The sequence below is a fragment of the Aquila chrysaetos genome (assembly GCF_900496995.4).
Source record: "Aquila chrysaetos chrysaetos chromosome W unlocalized genomic scaffold, bAquChr1.4 W_unloc_2, whole genome shotgun sequence".
In the NCBI taxonomy this organism is placed as follows: Eukaryota; Metazoa; Chordata; class Aves; order Accipitriformes; family Accipitridae; genus Aquila; species Aquila chrysaetos.
Genome location: NW_024470322.1, coordinates 3,337,489 through 3,350,741, shown reverse-complemented (window position 1 = coordinate 3,350,741; position 13,253 = coordinate 3,337,489). Strand labels below are relative to the sequence as shown.

The window sequence follows — 13,253 nt, the reverse complement described above, 5'->3', positions numbered from 1 at the left end:
GTAAGGGAATTTATGCTCCCTTATATGGAATTGTTCTGTCTCTGTGTCCTGGTTTCAGCTGGGATAGAGTTAATTGTCTTCCTAGTAGCTGGTACAGTGCTATGTTTTGGGTTCAGTATGAGAAGAGTGTTGATAACACACTGATTTTTTCAGTTGTTGCTAAGTAGTGTTTAGTCTAAAGTCAAGGATTTTTCAGCTTCTCATGCCCAGCCAGCGAGAAAGCTGGAGGGGCACAAGAAGTTGGCACAGGACAGAGCCAGGGCAGCTGACCCAAACTGGCCAAAGGGGTATTCCATACCACGTGACATCATGTCTAGTATATAAACTGGGGGGATTGGGGGGGGGGGGATTGCTGCTTGGGGACTAACTGGGCGTTGGTCGGCGGGTGGTGAGCAATAGCATTGTGCATCATTTGTATATTCCAATCCTTTTATTATTACTATTGCCATTTTACTATCATTATCATTATTAGTTTCTTCTGTTCTATTAAACTGTTCTTATCTCAACCCACGAGTTTTACTTTTTTTTTTTTTCTGATTCTCTCCCCCATCCTACTGGGTGGGGGGGGAAGTGAGTGAGCAGCTGCGTGGTGCTTAGTTGCTGGCTGGGGTTACACTCTGGCATTCCTGCTTCTAGGCAGTTTAACTGGTTCTGTAGTTAAGCCTTCTTGCCAGCAGGCCAGATCATTCCTGGGTCATGAATTACCACTGCTGAGCAGTTAAAATTTGAATTTCCCCTTTGTCTGCTGAGATACAGGGAAAGGGATATGTCCAAAACTATGAAGTTGCACCAGAACCACCCAACGCAGATAGCTGTGTATGCACATGCTTGACACATCCTTGTTCTGTGAGAGGAATTGCTGTGGGAAGCAGCTCAAACCATGTATCATGACAGGGGATGATAAAAATGCCACAACTCTCTAAGAAAATACAGTGGTATTCCTAATACGGTCTGGTGGGTTAACCTTGGCTAGATGCCAGGTGCCCACCTCAGCTGGACAGGGGAGAGAAAATATAACGAAAGGATTGTGGGTCAATGTCATGGTTTAAGCCCAGCCAGCAACAAAGCACCACGAAGCCACTCGCTCGCTCCTCTCCCCTGGCCCTGGTGGGATGAGGAGGAGAAAAAGTAAAGAAACACTTGTGGGTCGAGACAAGGACAGGGAGGGATCACTCACCAATTATGGCCACAGGCAAAAGACAGACTCAACTTGGGGAAAAACAAAATCAATTTAATTTACTACAAATCAAATCAAAACAAGGATAATGATAAGTAAAACCCAAATCTTAAAACACGTTCCCCCCACCCCTCCTTCCTTCCTGGCTCAACTCCATTCCCGGTTTTCTCTACTTCCTCCCCCTGGCGGCACAGGGGGACAGGGAATGGGGGTTGCGGTCAGTTTGTCACACATTGTCTCTGCCACTCCTTCCACCTCAGGGGAAGGACTCCTCACTCGTCCCCTGCTCCACCGTGGGGTCCCTCCCATGGGAGACAGTCCTCCATGAACTTCTCTGGCATGGGTCCTTTCCGCAGGCTGCAGATCTTCAGGCACAGACTGCTCCAGTGCAGGCTTTCCCATGGAGTCACGGCCATCTTCGGGGGCATTCACCTGCTCCGGCATGGGGTCCTCCACGGGCACAGGTGGGCATCTGCTCCACTGCTTACCTCCATGGGCTGCAGGGGGACAGCCTGCCATCTCACCACGGGCTGCAGGGACATCACCTCCTCTGGCACACCTCCTCCGGCACACCTCCTCCAGCACACCTCCTCCCCCTCCTTCTTCACTGGCCTTGCTGTCTGCATAGGTGTTTTTCTCACATTCCAATCTCCTCCCCTGCTGCAGGTTCCCCTTCTTAAATATGTTATCCCAGAGGCACTACCACCGTCGCTGATTGGGTCAGCCTTGGCCAGAGGCAGGTCCGACTTGGAGCCGGGGAAGCTTCTAGCAGCTTCTCACAGGAGCCACCCCTGTAGTCCCTCCTCTGCTACCAAAACCCTGCAACACACAAACCCAAAACAGTCGAGATAAGAACAGGGAAATCACTCAGCAATTACTGTCACGAGCAAAACAGACTCGACTCGGGGAAATTAAATTTATTGCCAATCAAATCAGAGCAGGACAATGAGAAATAAAAGCAAATCTTAAAACACCTCCCCTCTACCCCTCCCTCCCAGGCTCAACTTCACTCCTGGTTTTTCTACCTCTTCCCCCTGAGCAGCCCAGGGGGATGGGGAATAGGGGTTGCGGTCAGTTCATAACGCTTCGTCTATGCCCCTCCTTCCTCCTCACGCTCTTCCCCTGCTCCAGTGTGGGGTCCCTCCCACGGGAGACAGTCCTCCACAAACTTTTCCAATGTGGGTCCTTCCCACGGGCTTCAGTTCTTCATGAACTTCTCCAGCATGGGTCCTTTCCACGGGGTGCAGTCCTTCAGGAATGGACTGCTGCAGTGTGGGTCCCCCGCGAGGCCACCAGTCCCACCAGAAGACCTGCTCCAGTGCGGGGTCTCCATGGGGTCACAGCCTCCTTCAGGCACATCCACCTGCTGTGGCTTGGGGTCCTCCACGGGCTGCAGGGGGGCAGCCTGCCTCACCATGGTCTTCACCACGGGCTGCAGGGGAATCTCTGCTCTGGCACCTGGAGCACCTCCTCCCCCTCCTTCTTCACTGACCTTGGTGTCTGCAGAGTTGTTTCTCTCACATATTCTCACTCCTCTCTTCCGGCTGCTGCTGCGCAGCATTTTTTTTCTCTTCTTAAATATGTTATCACAGAGGTGCTACCACTATAGCTGATTGGCTCAGCCTTGGCCAGCAGTGGGTCTGTCTTGGATCCAGCTGGCACTGGCTCTATCGGACATGGGGGAAGCTTCTGGCATCTTCTCACAGAAACCACCCCTACAGCCCCCCTGCTACCAAAACCTTGCCATGCAAACCCAATACACGTGGACAGTGCTTTATGGGAATCATTAATGTGTCAGCAGGTTTGGCCTAAGATTCCTGCGATATTCCTATAATTCACATGTTCCTGCATTTGGCCAGTAAGAGCTGGAAGTTCTTACTTATGTCACATGTTTTAGATGCACAATATTGAAGTGACATATTGCATGCTTGTCCCCCTTCTTGGTCTATACACTTTAAAACAGGATGATGTTTCTGCAGAAAGTTTGCTGTGTAAATATGCCTACTCACAAGACCTCCTTTTAACTACATAGTTTTCTGCATGAGCTGTTCCTCAACAGAATTTCTGTTGACATGTTTTCTTCAGTAGTGCTTTGCTCCTTCTCCCAAACATTTTTCAGGAGTGAAGTCCTGAGAAAGAGTGCTTAATAAAGAAAATGAGCTTGTGGTTAGACTGACTGGATGTACTGGGTCTGGCTGGGACAGAGTTAACTTTCCTCATAGCAGCCCATATAGTGCTGTGCTTTGCATTCATGGCTAGAACAGTGCTGATGATGCACCAATGTTTTGGCAGCCTGTGGCAGGTACACCCACCCTGATAGAGAGCAAAACTTCTCTGGCCATGGAAAAGAGGAAAAAAAACCCTAGAAGCTGCGGTTTGGGGGTTGAGCCGCCCCGTCCACACAGTGGGGTCAAGTTACAACCACCAGGTACACACTTCGGTCAGGAATAAGGAAGTGTTGGCCCTCGACCAAGGAGGACTAACGTGACCTTATTTGACCACAGATCAGATTCGACTGATAAACGGAGCCCCGCCAGAAGGCAAATTGAGTCGGTCCTCCTCGGAGCAGCGGGTCTGCAGTCAGGGACTCTCCCCTTGGGTCGGGACGCCGCCCAAGGTAACTTCTGCAGGTTGAGAGCCCTCATTTTTTAGGTGAGTGATATGCACATTTTGGGTTACCATTTCTAAAGCTTAAGAATTCTTAAGTCAGTTGTGTAGTATTAATTTCCCCTTACATCATTGAACCTGTGGTTCACTAACGTCGGAGTTCCAAACGGTTTTGATTGAAGAATAAATTTGTTCAATTTAACACCTGTTTAATTTGATTGGATGAGCCTCCATGACATTACCTTGAGGCTGTCTCTCCACCACCCCCACCCCCAAAGGCCAGTAGGCTGGGGGTGGGCAAGAGGTTGGGAGGGGACACAGCTGGGACAGCTGACCCCAACTGACCAAAGATATTCCATACCATATGATGTCATGCTCAGCAATAAAAGCTGAGAGAAGGGGGGGACATTTGTGGTTAAGGTGCTATGTGTAATGAGGTTCTGCTTTCCAGGAAGTGGCTGGACATCACCTGCTGATGGGAAGTAGAGAATAAATTTACTCTTTCTGCTTTGCTTCTACACATGGCCTTTGCTTTTCTTATTAAACTGCCATTATCTCAACCCACAAGCTTGTCCATCTTATTTTCTCCCCCTGTTCTGTTGAGGAGGGGGAGCAAGAAAACAACTGGGGGAGGGAGGGCTAGCAGCCAGCCAAGGTCAACCCACCACACTAGATCTGTGCTCAAACTCTGGATTAAATTTCTGGGTTTACCACATACTACATGTATGACCTGAGGCAAGGTACACTGCCTCTTTATACAGCAATTTCTCATCTTGAAAGTAGGGATAATAATATTTTCTCTACATGACAGGATTCTTGTGAAGTATAGTTCATTAACAGTAATGAGAAGCTTAAATAGAATGGTAACAATGTTTGCAACAGTTCTTTGTATTCATCAGATGACACTCCATCATCTAATCATGTGCAAGTGAAACACCATCAGTAGGGCATAGGGCTGGGACTGGTGGTTTTCAGTGGCTGGTTTTCAGTGGCTGGATCTGTAAAAGGGAAGATGAGTGACTAGATCTGTGACCTGATTCAAACACCCCCCACACAGTCCTTCAGAAAGCAATTCAGAAATAACCACATCTGGTATTTCAGTGGCACAAACAAAGGCCTCTAAGAAAAATGTCCAAAATCATAAAAAAGAGTCTGTAAAAATAAAAAAAAAAGGCAAGAGAACAAGGAAAATCAATTGAAGGCATTGCAGGAGCACTCTTATGCATTGCATTGTCAGTTGATACAGCTTTTATTAAAGACATGAAACCTATATTGTTAATAAGCCTAAATATCAGGTGTATTCATGTAGACTAAAAAGAGACCAAAAGTTTTTTAATACTTTTTGATATGTTTGATAGCCTTTTCAGACTGTTTTATAACAGTTTGCTGATTTAGGTATAGACAAGGAAACTTTCCACTCTATAATTGGTCTCTGTGTCTCTTTCTCTGTGATACTGTCCAAGTTCAGCTTAGTGGAAACTCTTTTAACACTGCAACATTTTCAGTTTTACCCATGCAGCTGAACCATACATGGTCTGTAAAATAAGGACAACTAGTACACAAGTAAGATGGAGGAGGACGGCAGCTTCTCTTAATTTGGAGGACTGGAACACAACAGAACTGAGGTATCTCTGGGTATAGCTGCCACCAGTTCCTTGCCACTCAGTGGGAAAGATCTGATCCTGCACATTGGTCAAGTTTCATGTTTGAGTCATGCTTGCCACTTTTAGTGGCAAAGTGAAACCTTTTTTCTTCTCTTTTAAGGACAATATATGGTCCAATCTAATGGAGTGAGGTCTGTTCAAGAGTCACAGTGGTGCAATACCTATTTTGAATCAATAAGAGCTATGGGTGTGGAACACTCAACAGGAGCCCTAATCATTCTGCAAAGTCAGGTTTGTATTGCTGCCATAGACTGAAATCCTAATCCTACAAGGGGGATAAGTAAGATGGGAAAGTTCATCAACTTACAAAGAGGGTTTGCTGCTGTAAATAGCCTGAGGTCATAAGCCAGAGCATTTGGTCATGGTTTACATTTTCTTTTCTTGAAGGGCTGACATGGATCATATCAGTTCTCATGAACGTATTTCACACGTCTCTCAAGGTCTTATGAATGCCAGAACAGAATTAACTGTTTTTTATGCTATCCTGGGATGTGCTATTTCCTGACAAAGCAAAGGTGAGCATCTGAGCAGGTGAGATGACTCCCTCCTCTCCTTCCTCCAGATTCTTCTCTCAGTTGACTTCAGGAGGAATATGGAATGCTGGCTTCATCCAGCTCCCTAACTTCATGGACCTGAAAGGAAAGGAGAGGAATCCTACTCAGGGAGAAGGATTCTCCTCCTGGCTGGACAGAGAAAGCTCTCTGGTGGACAGGGAGAGTTTGTCCCCAGGACCGCACATGGCACCAGCCAAAGTCCGATTTCCTAGGTGGTTCAAATGCCCTGTTAAGATGATTTTAGAAAACACTTTTAATACAGGATGGGGCAGATGTCAGGAAGCTCTAGGAGTGCCTTGCTGACCAGGGCCCATGGTGATGAGAGCCGTGTAGGAGGAACATACCCCACATAACAGACCACAGCTAGGGAGGAGCTGCCAGGCCTGCTCCCACTGGCTGCCCCACCGCCGCCCACTGACTCACCCCGCCGCCCCGGGCTGGCAGCGAGGGGCCGCAAAAACGACGATATACCCCAGGCCGCACCGGACCTTGCTGGGCCGTGAGGCCCACAGACACTGTGGCTGCCCCACCCAGCCACCCCCGGGGGGCTCCTGCAGCTCCCCGGTGGTGCCGCGCGCGGCATCAGGGAGCGCTGCAGCGCCAGCTACCTCACCAGGCCCTGGCGCTGCAGCCACGTCCGGCGGCGGTTTGAAAGTGCGGCAGCGGAGGGGCGGGTTGTATATAAGGGCTGACAGGACAGAGCAACTCCTTTAGTTGCTGCTTGCGTCTCATTTATTCGCTGTCTTCCTCGTCGTGCTGAGCCCAGCCGGTAGCGTGGAGTGAGCCGGCCTGGTGGATCTGTTCCCATCGTCGCACTAGCACCACTGAGGTCGCCATTTTCACCTCCTCCCCACCCCAGACCCTCCCGGCCGGGCTCGCAGCGCGGCGGGGGGAAGGCGCTTCGCCGGCGGCAGCAGGCAGTGTTTGGTGCTCAGCTGCGGTAGGAGAGTCGGCCGGGAGGGCGAAGAGAGGCTAGCGCCGCTCCTGCCCGTTGCGTGTGACCACCCGGCCATCACCAGCCTCCTCCATTGATTTCGCCTCTATCCTCCTCCACCCCTCCCTAGCACCGTGGAGAAGGGGCACGGGACTCCCGAAAGGAGGGGGAGAAGGTACCAAGGAGAGGTGGACAAGGAGAGACTGCCACTGCGGATAGCGGTGAGTGACGGGGACAGGGATTTGGGTTCCCCCGCCAGCCCAGTCGGCGGTTTTACCACCCCCTCCTTCCCCCGTGAGCCCGAGGAGCGGCCTCGCCGGCCTGCCCGCCATCAGGGGTGCTGCTGGCGCCGGATTGGGCAGGGTGCCGTGGAGCAGGTACCTGCGGCCGGCAGCGAGTTGGGCTGCGCCTCGGGCACCGGAACCGGTTGCTCCCTTCCCCTGGGCGGGGAGCTGGCAGAAACCCAAGCCCCCCTCCCCCCTCCCACGGACCGGAGCAAGGGGGTAGTCCCGGCAACCTCTCCCTGTGGAGTCTCCAGCCTGCCGGCGGCGGCTCCTTGCCGAGGAGCCCACCGGTATCTTCCGTACTACAAGCTCTCAGCCCTGTGACTGGGCTGGGCGAGCTCCCCGCGAGCGGCGGCAGGGCCGCCGAGGCCCGGGTGAGGCGTTGTGAGGAGAACAGCCCCCTTGCAGGGGTACTTAACCTCAGAACAGGTAGGCTCTTTGTCAACAGTGCGGTGAGCGATGCTCTCGAGGCGTTTTAAAAACCGTTTTCTTCTGATACTTTAACAACAACAACAAAAAAACCCCAAACAAACCAAAAAAAGAGAGGCAGGCAAGAAACAGTGTTTCTGGTAGATTATAAAAATTAGGATGTTAGTGGGTGGGTTGGTGGGGTAGTTTTTGTGTTGTTTTGTTTTTCCGGGGGGAGGTAGATGTGAGAGCAGACTGTGTTGAGGGAGGGCAAGTGGTGCTTTGAACAGGTTGCTCGGTGGCAGACCTATGGGAGGTCAAGGCTGTGCGGGGGCCCTGAGCACGGCCTGTGCTGAACACAGGGTGTGGTGGCCTGCTGGGGATGCTGCGGTGCCTCCCTCCCGAGCAAGAGGCACGAGTGTTTGTTACCTCCCCCCCTCGCATTTTAAAATAACGGTATAGCTTATTGTACAACGGTGTGAAATGCAGAATGTCACTCTGAAGAAAAATTCCTTGAAGCTACCTATTAAACCAAGTGTCTAAAGGCCATTGGGGATGTAACAGTGAAACTCATTTTGTATCCAAAGAGCTAAACTCTTATTTTAACAAGGTGGTTTGAAATGTGGGGCTTGTCTTGGATTAAGCATTTAATTTTTAGTCTGTTATGTAGTATATGTAACTTTATGCTTTTATCAAAATTATAAATCTTTTATAGGCCCATCAGTTTTTGGGACTTCTAACTCTGAAGTCAGATGTGAAATAGATCATAAGCCTTCTGATCTTGTTTTTGAACTTGGATGGAGTAATTTATTTTTTTTTTACTTTTCAAAATGAGAAACTTCTTAGCAATTTAAACAAAACACTGAACATACCTTTCTCACACCCATTCCAAATATCCTTCTTGTACTAACTGCTTAAAAAAAAATAAAATCTAAAAGAAATTTGTTTGTAAAGTTGGGGGGGGTTGCTTTAGTTCTATTTCTTTTTTTGTGTGTGAAGGATCCTATCTAATGCTCAAGGTCTGAGTTTTATTGTGGTCTTTTTTTTTTTTTTTTTAAAAATTGAATCAGTGTATAAGGAACTCTTGTAAATATAAGGTAACACTAGTATTACAGTTGAAAGAAGTAATTGGGGTTAGAATGTGTTCTTGCACTCAAGGCACATTTAGTTATTGACATTTACTTAGGTCATCTGATTAATATTAGTTCTGTGGAGATGTGTGGATGTGTTTCTGAAAGGTACGTTTTTCACTTTCTCAAAACAGATACAATTTTGAAAGACAATAAAATAAGTGAATTTCTGTTGTAATGATTGGTGTGTTTTTTGAGGGGGAGAGGGAATATTGAAGATGAAATTACAGAAAGTGATCTTGCAAATGCTTATGACTTATTAAGTAGCAATTCAAATAAGCAATGAGGTCCTTTACTGTGTATAAGTTCTAGTATGTTGTATTTGGTTTACATGGCAAGGTTGTTTTTTTTTTTGGGGGGGGGGGGTGGCTTCTGTGAGAAGACATCAGGAGCTGCCCCCATGTCAGAGACAGTTTAAGCTGGTTCTGAAATGGACCCACCACTGGCCAAAGCTGAGCCAATCGGCAACTTAAGTAGTGCTTCTGTGATAACATATTTAAGAAAGGGTAAAAAAAGCTGTGCAGTGGCTGTGGGAGAGAGGGGTGAGAGAAACAGCCCTGCAGACACTAAGGTAAAGAAGGAGGGGGAGAAAGTACTCCAGGTGTCGGAGCAGAGAGTTCCCTGTAGCCTGTGGAGAAGACCATGGTGACACAGGCTGTCACCCTACAGCCTGTGGAGGACCCCAGGCCAGAGCAGTTGGATGTGCCCTGAAGGAAGCTGCAGCCCATGGAGAACCCATGCAGGAGCAGGCTTCCTGGCAGGACCTGTGACTCCATGGGGGACCCACACTGGAACAGTCTGTTCCTGAAGGACTGCACCCTGTGGAAAGGACCCATGTTGGAGCAGTTTGTGAAGAACTGTCTCCTGTGGGTGGGACCCCATGCTGGAGCAAGGGAAGAGTGTGAAGAGGAAGGAGTGGCAGAGAGAGACAAAGCATTATGAACTGACTGCAACCCCCATTTCCCCTTGTGCTGCTTGGGGAGGGGAGGAGGTAGAAGAGTTGGGAGTGAAGAAGGGAAGGGTGGAGGGGAAGGTGTTTTTTAGTTTTATTTCTTGCTATCCTACTCTCTTACAATTAATTGGCAATAAATTAAATGAATCTTCCCCAAGTCGAGTCTGTTTTTTGCCCATGATGGCAATTGGCGAGTGATCTCCCTGTCCTTATCTTGACCCATGGGCACCTGGTGTCCAGCTGAGGTCAACCCACCACATATGGGCATAAAACTAATTGTGTGTGAATATTTACATTGTCCTCTCAAATTTAATTTCCCCTATTAGCTTGGGTAAGAACTTACAATATGGATATACTTGCCTGGATAACTAACTTTTTTTTTTTTTTTTTTTTTTTTACTAGTGGGTGATTTTTTTCTATGTACTTTCCATGTTGAAAGAGTGGTCTCCTTTCCAAGCATAGAATCAATTGTGCTGTATTGAAGAAACTTCCTGCTGAAGTTTATATAACTCTATACCAAAGATACATAAATTGGAAATATAAAAAAAAGTAGTGTATGGTCTGTGAAATATTTTAATTCATTTGTACACCAGATGAATGAAGAACACTGAAACTAGTTTGTAGTCCAGAAATGTTGCAGCTGTATTGTATGTTATCTTTGACAACTTTTAGTATAACTTTTAGATAACTGTTTAGTGACAACTTAAACTATCATATAACAAGGCAAAATAAATTATTTTGAAGCATGCTAGTAATGGTGACCTTGTGAGCATGTCAGCTCTGTGGTGGTTTGCAGTATAGCAGTTTGAGCAAAGCTTGTGGAGAAGGTAGTTTTTTACAACAGGGAAAAGAGTTAGAAATGTTTTGAATGTCCTTTCATGGTTATTTCTGTCCAAAACCAGTTAAGTTGCTTTAGAAACTGGAAGGAGAGAAATTCAGTGTGTATGTTTGTTTTGAGTGACTTCCTGCATTTTTTGTGGCTTTTTTTTCCCCTAGGTATCAGAGCATTCACTGCACTGATTAAATCATTACTCAGAGTAGTGACAAGAAATCAGATCAGGACATACAGAGGTGTCGCAGTAAACAAGAAATGTTAAACATGTTGGTTTTTTTTTTTTTCTCCTCCCCAGCAAGAAGTGTAATTGACTATGTTTTACATCTCTAGAAGGAGTAATGGTTTGTGGTGATGAAATAATGTTAATCAGCATTTGCTGCTATAATTCATTGCCCACTGGGTAGCAGTTAGTGTAATACCTGGTAACTTGAGCAAACCTTTAAGAGGTTGTGATGTTTATATACCAGACTTTTTGACCCCCCAAAGGTGTGTGTCGCAGGGGGGGAATTTAAAAATGAGAGAGGGGTTTGGATTGCTTAAAGAATCACCTCCAACTGTATTAGCAATAGAAAAATTATTTAATAGAAATTTGTATAAAAGTGCGACTTCACAGAATTCACTGGCAAGGTTCACTCTATTACTTAGTACATGGATGAAATGCACACAGGAAAATTAAATCAGAATCAAACTAAACTTATGTATATAGGGACCAAAAACGTAATAGGGTAAAAGGAAATGTGGGAAAGGGTAAGGGAGACCCTCCCGTTGAGTCACGAGGTTCAGAGAAGACCCCCTTGCTTTCTAAACTCCTGTTGGAGTCCAGGTGCGGCTGGATCGACTCCTAGTCCCAGACTTGGTCAACGGTTTATATCTAAAGGGATTATGAATATAATAGAAGCCTAAAATTCATTCACAGTTGAATAAAAATCATGACTGAAATTTAAGTATAAATTTGAAAGTATTAACTTATATCTTATAATATACTTGCTATAACTTACTATAGACTATTCAGGTTAGTACACATGTGTGCATAAAGACACTAAGAGAAGTACATATAAGAGAGTAAAAGAGAATAAAAGAGAGTGGAAAAGAGGTATACCTGTTAAAAATTCCCCTCGAGGTCAGTGAAAATATTCACGTCGAATGCTTCGGCATTTGTCTCAACGGGAGAAGGGTCAAGCTTCAAGGAGTGAAGAGAATCAGCCCAGGTCGTGTTGGCTTTTGGCGACAGACCTCTGATTTTCGCAAACTGGACAGCTTGCGAGCTCTGAGAGGTGTCCCACTCAGAGGGAGATGCTGGTCACAGCCTGGTGCGGTCCAGGAGAGCTCAAAGGGCCTCACTTAGTACCGCTGTTTATAGGTTCAGGAGATGATTGACTTTTGTCATCAACAAATTTCTAGAATCCCAGCTGTGCTGGAAAATTCCGAGACTGTTGGAGAATAACTCAAAACATAGATACGGGATGCTCCAAGATTGTCAGGGGACGATTGTAATGTCTCAAGGCTGTTATGAGAGAGAACAGGCTATCTCTGCTCCCGTCCCCCTGCCTTTGCCAGGCAGCAGGAGTCCTTGAGACACACAGCATATCTCCCTGTCTTAGCTGTGTAAGAATTCCTGGCACAGTCAAGGGTCGCTTAACTGCCCGACTCATTACACTTATGCTAAGGCCTAGTGAGCCTTCCTGAGTTCGTAAATCAGCCTGGAGAGGGGGAAAGAAATGCACCACCACAGTGGGGTGTATGGGGTTGTCCTGGTTTCAGCTGGGATAGAGTTAATTGTCTTCCTAGTAGCTGGGATAGTGCTATGTTTTTGAGTTAGGTATGAGAAGAATGTTGATAACACACTGATGTTTTCAGTTGTTGCTAAGTAGTGTTTAGGCTAAAGTCAAGGATTTTTCAGCTTCTGATGCCCAGCCAGCAAGAAAGCTGGAGGGGCACAAGAAGTTGGGAGGGGACACAGCCAGGGGCAGCTGACCCAAACTGGCCAAAGGGGTATTCCATACCATGTGATGTCACATCTAGTATATAAACTGGGGGGAGTGGGGGTGGGGGGATTGCCGCTCGGGGACTAACTGGGTGTTGGTCGGTGGGTGGTGAGCAATTGCATTGTGCATCATTTGTATATTCCAATCCTTTTATTATTAATATTGTCATTTTATTAGTGTTATCATTATTATTATTAGTTTCTTCTTTTCTGTTCTACTAAACCATTCTTATCTCAACCCATGAGTTTTACTTTTTTTTTTCCTGATTCTCTCCCCCATCCCACTGGGTGGGGGGGGGAAGTGAGTGAGCGGCTGCGTGGTGTTTAGTTGCTGGCTGGGGTTAAACCACAACAGGGGTTGTGGTGGGTTATCCTTGGCTAGCTGCCAGAGACTCACCCAGATGCTCACACACTCCCCTTCCTCAACAGGATGAGGGAGAAAATAGGATGAAAAAGCTCCTGGGTCAAGACAGACAGGGAGATCACTTACCAATTAGTCACAGGCAAATTAGACTCGATTTGGGGAAAATTAATTTAATTGATTGCCAATTGGGGGGACAAAAAGAAAATAACACCTTTTCCTCCCCCCCTTCCCTAGGCTCAAGTTCACTCCTGACTGATCTACTCCCTGCTTGCCCCCCAGCAGCACAGGGGAATAGGGGTTGCTGTCATAGAACTGTAGAATGATTCAAAGCCCTGTTGAACCTGATCTTGAACACTTCCA

General features: G+C 47.0%; 1 protein-coding gene across 1 annotated transcript in view; it reads left to right on the top strand.

Moving 5' to 3' along the window:
• Positions 1 to 7,074: 7,074 nt before the first annotated feature.
• LOC121232966 (CDC42 small effector protein 2-like) overlaps positions 7,075 to 13,253 on the top strand; it is a 125,272-nt gene continuing 119,093 nt past the window's right edge. Inside the window, exon 1 of the mRNA XM_041121539.1 lies at positions 7,075 to 7,157. The gene's annotated coding sequence lies outside the window, so the exon portion shown is untranslated. The remainder of the gene's footprint in view (positions 7,158 to 13,253) is intronic.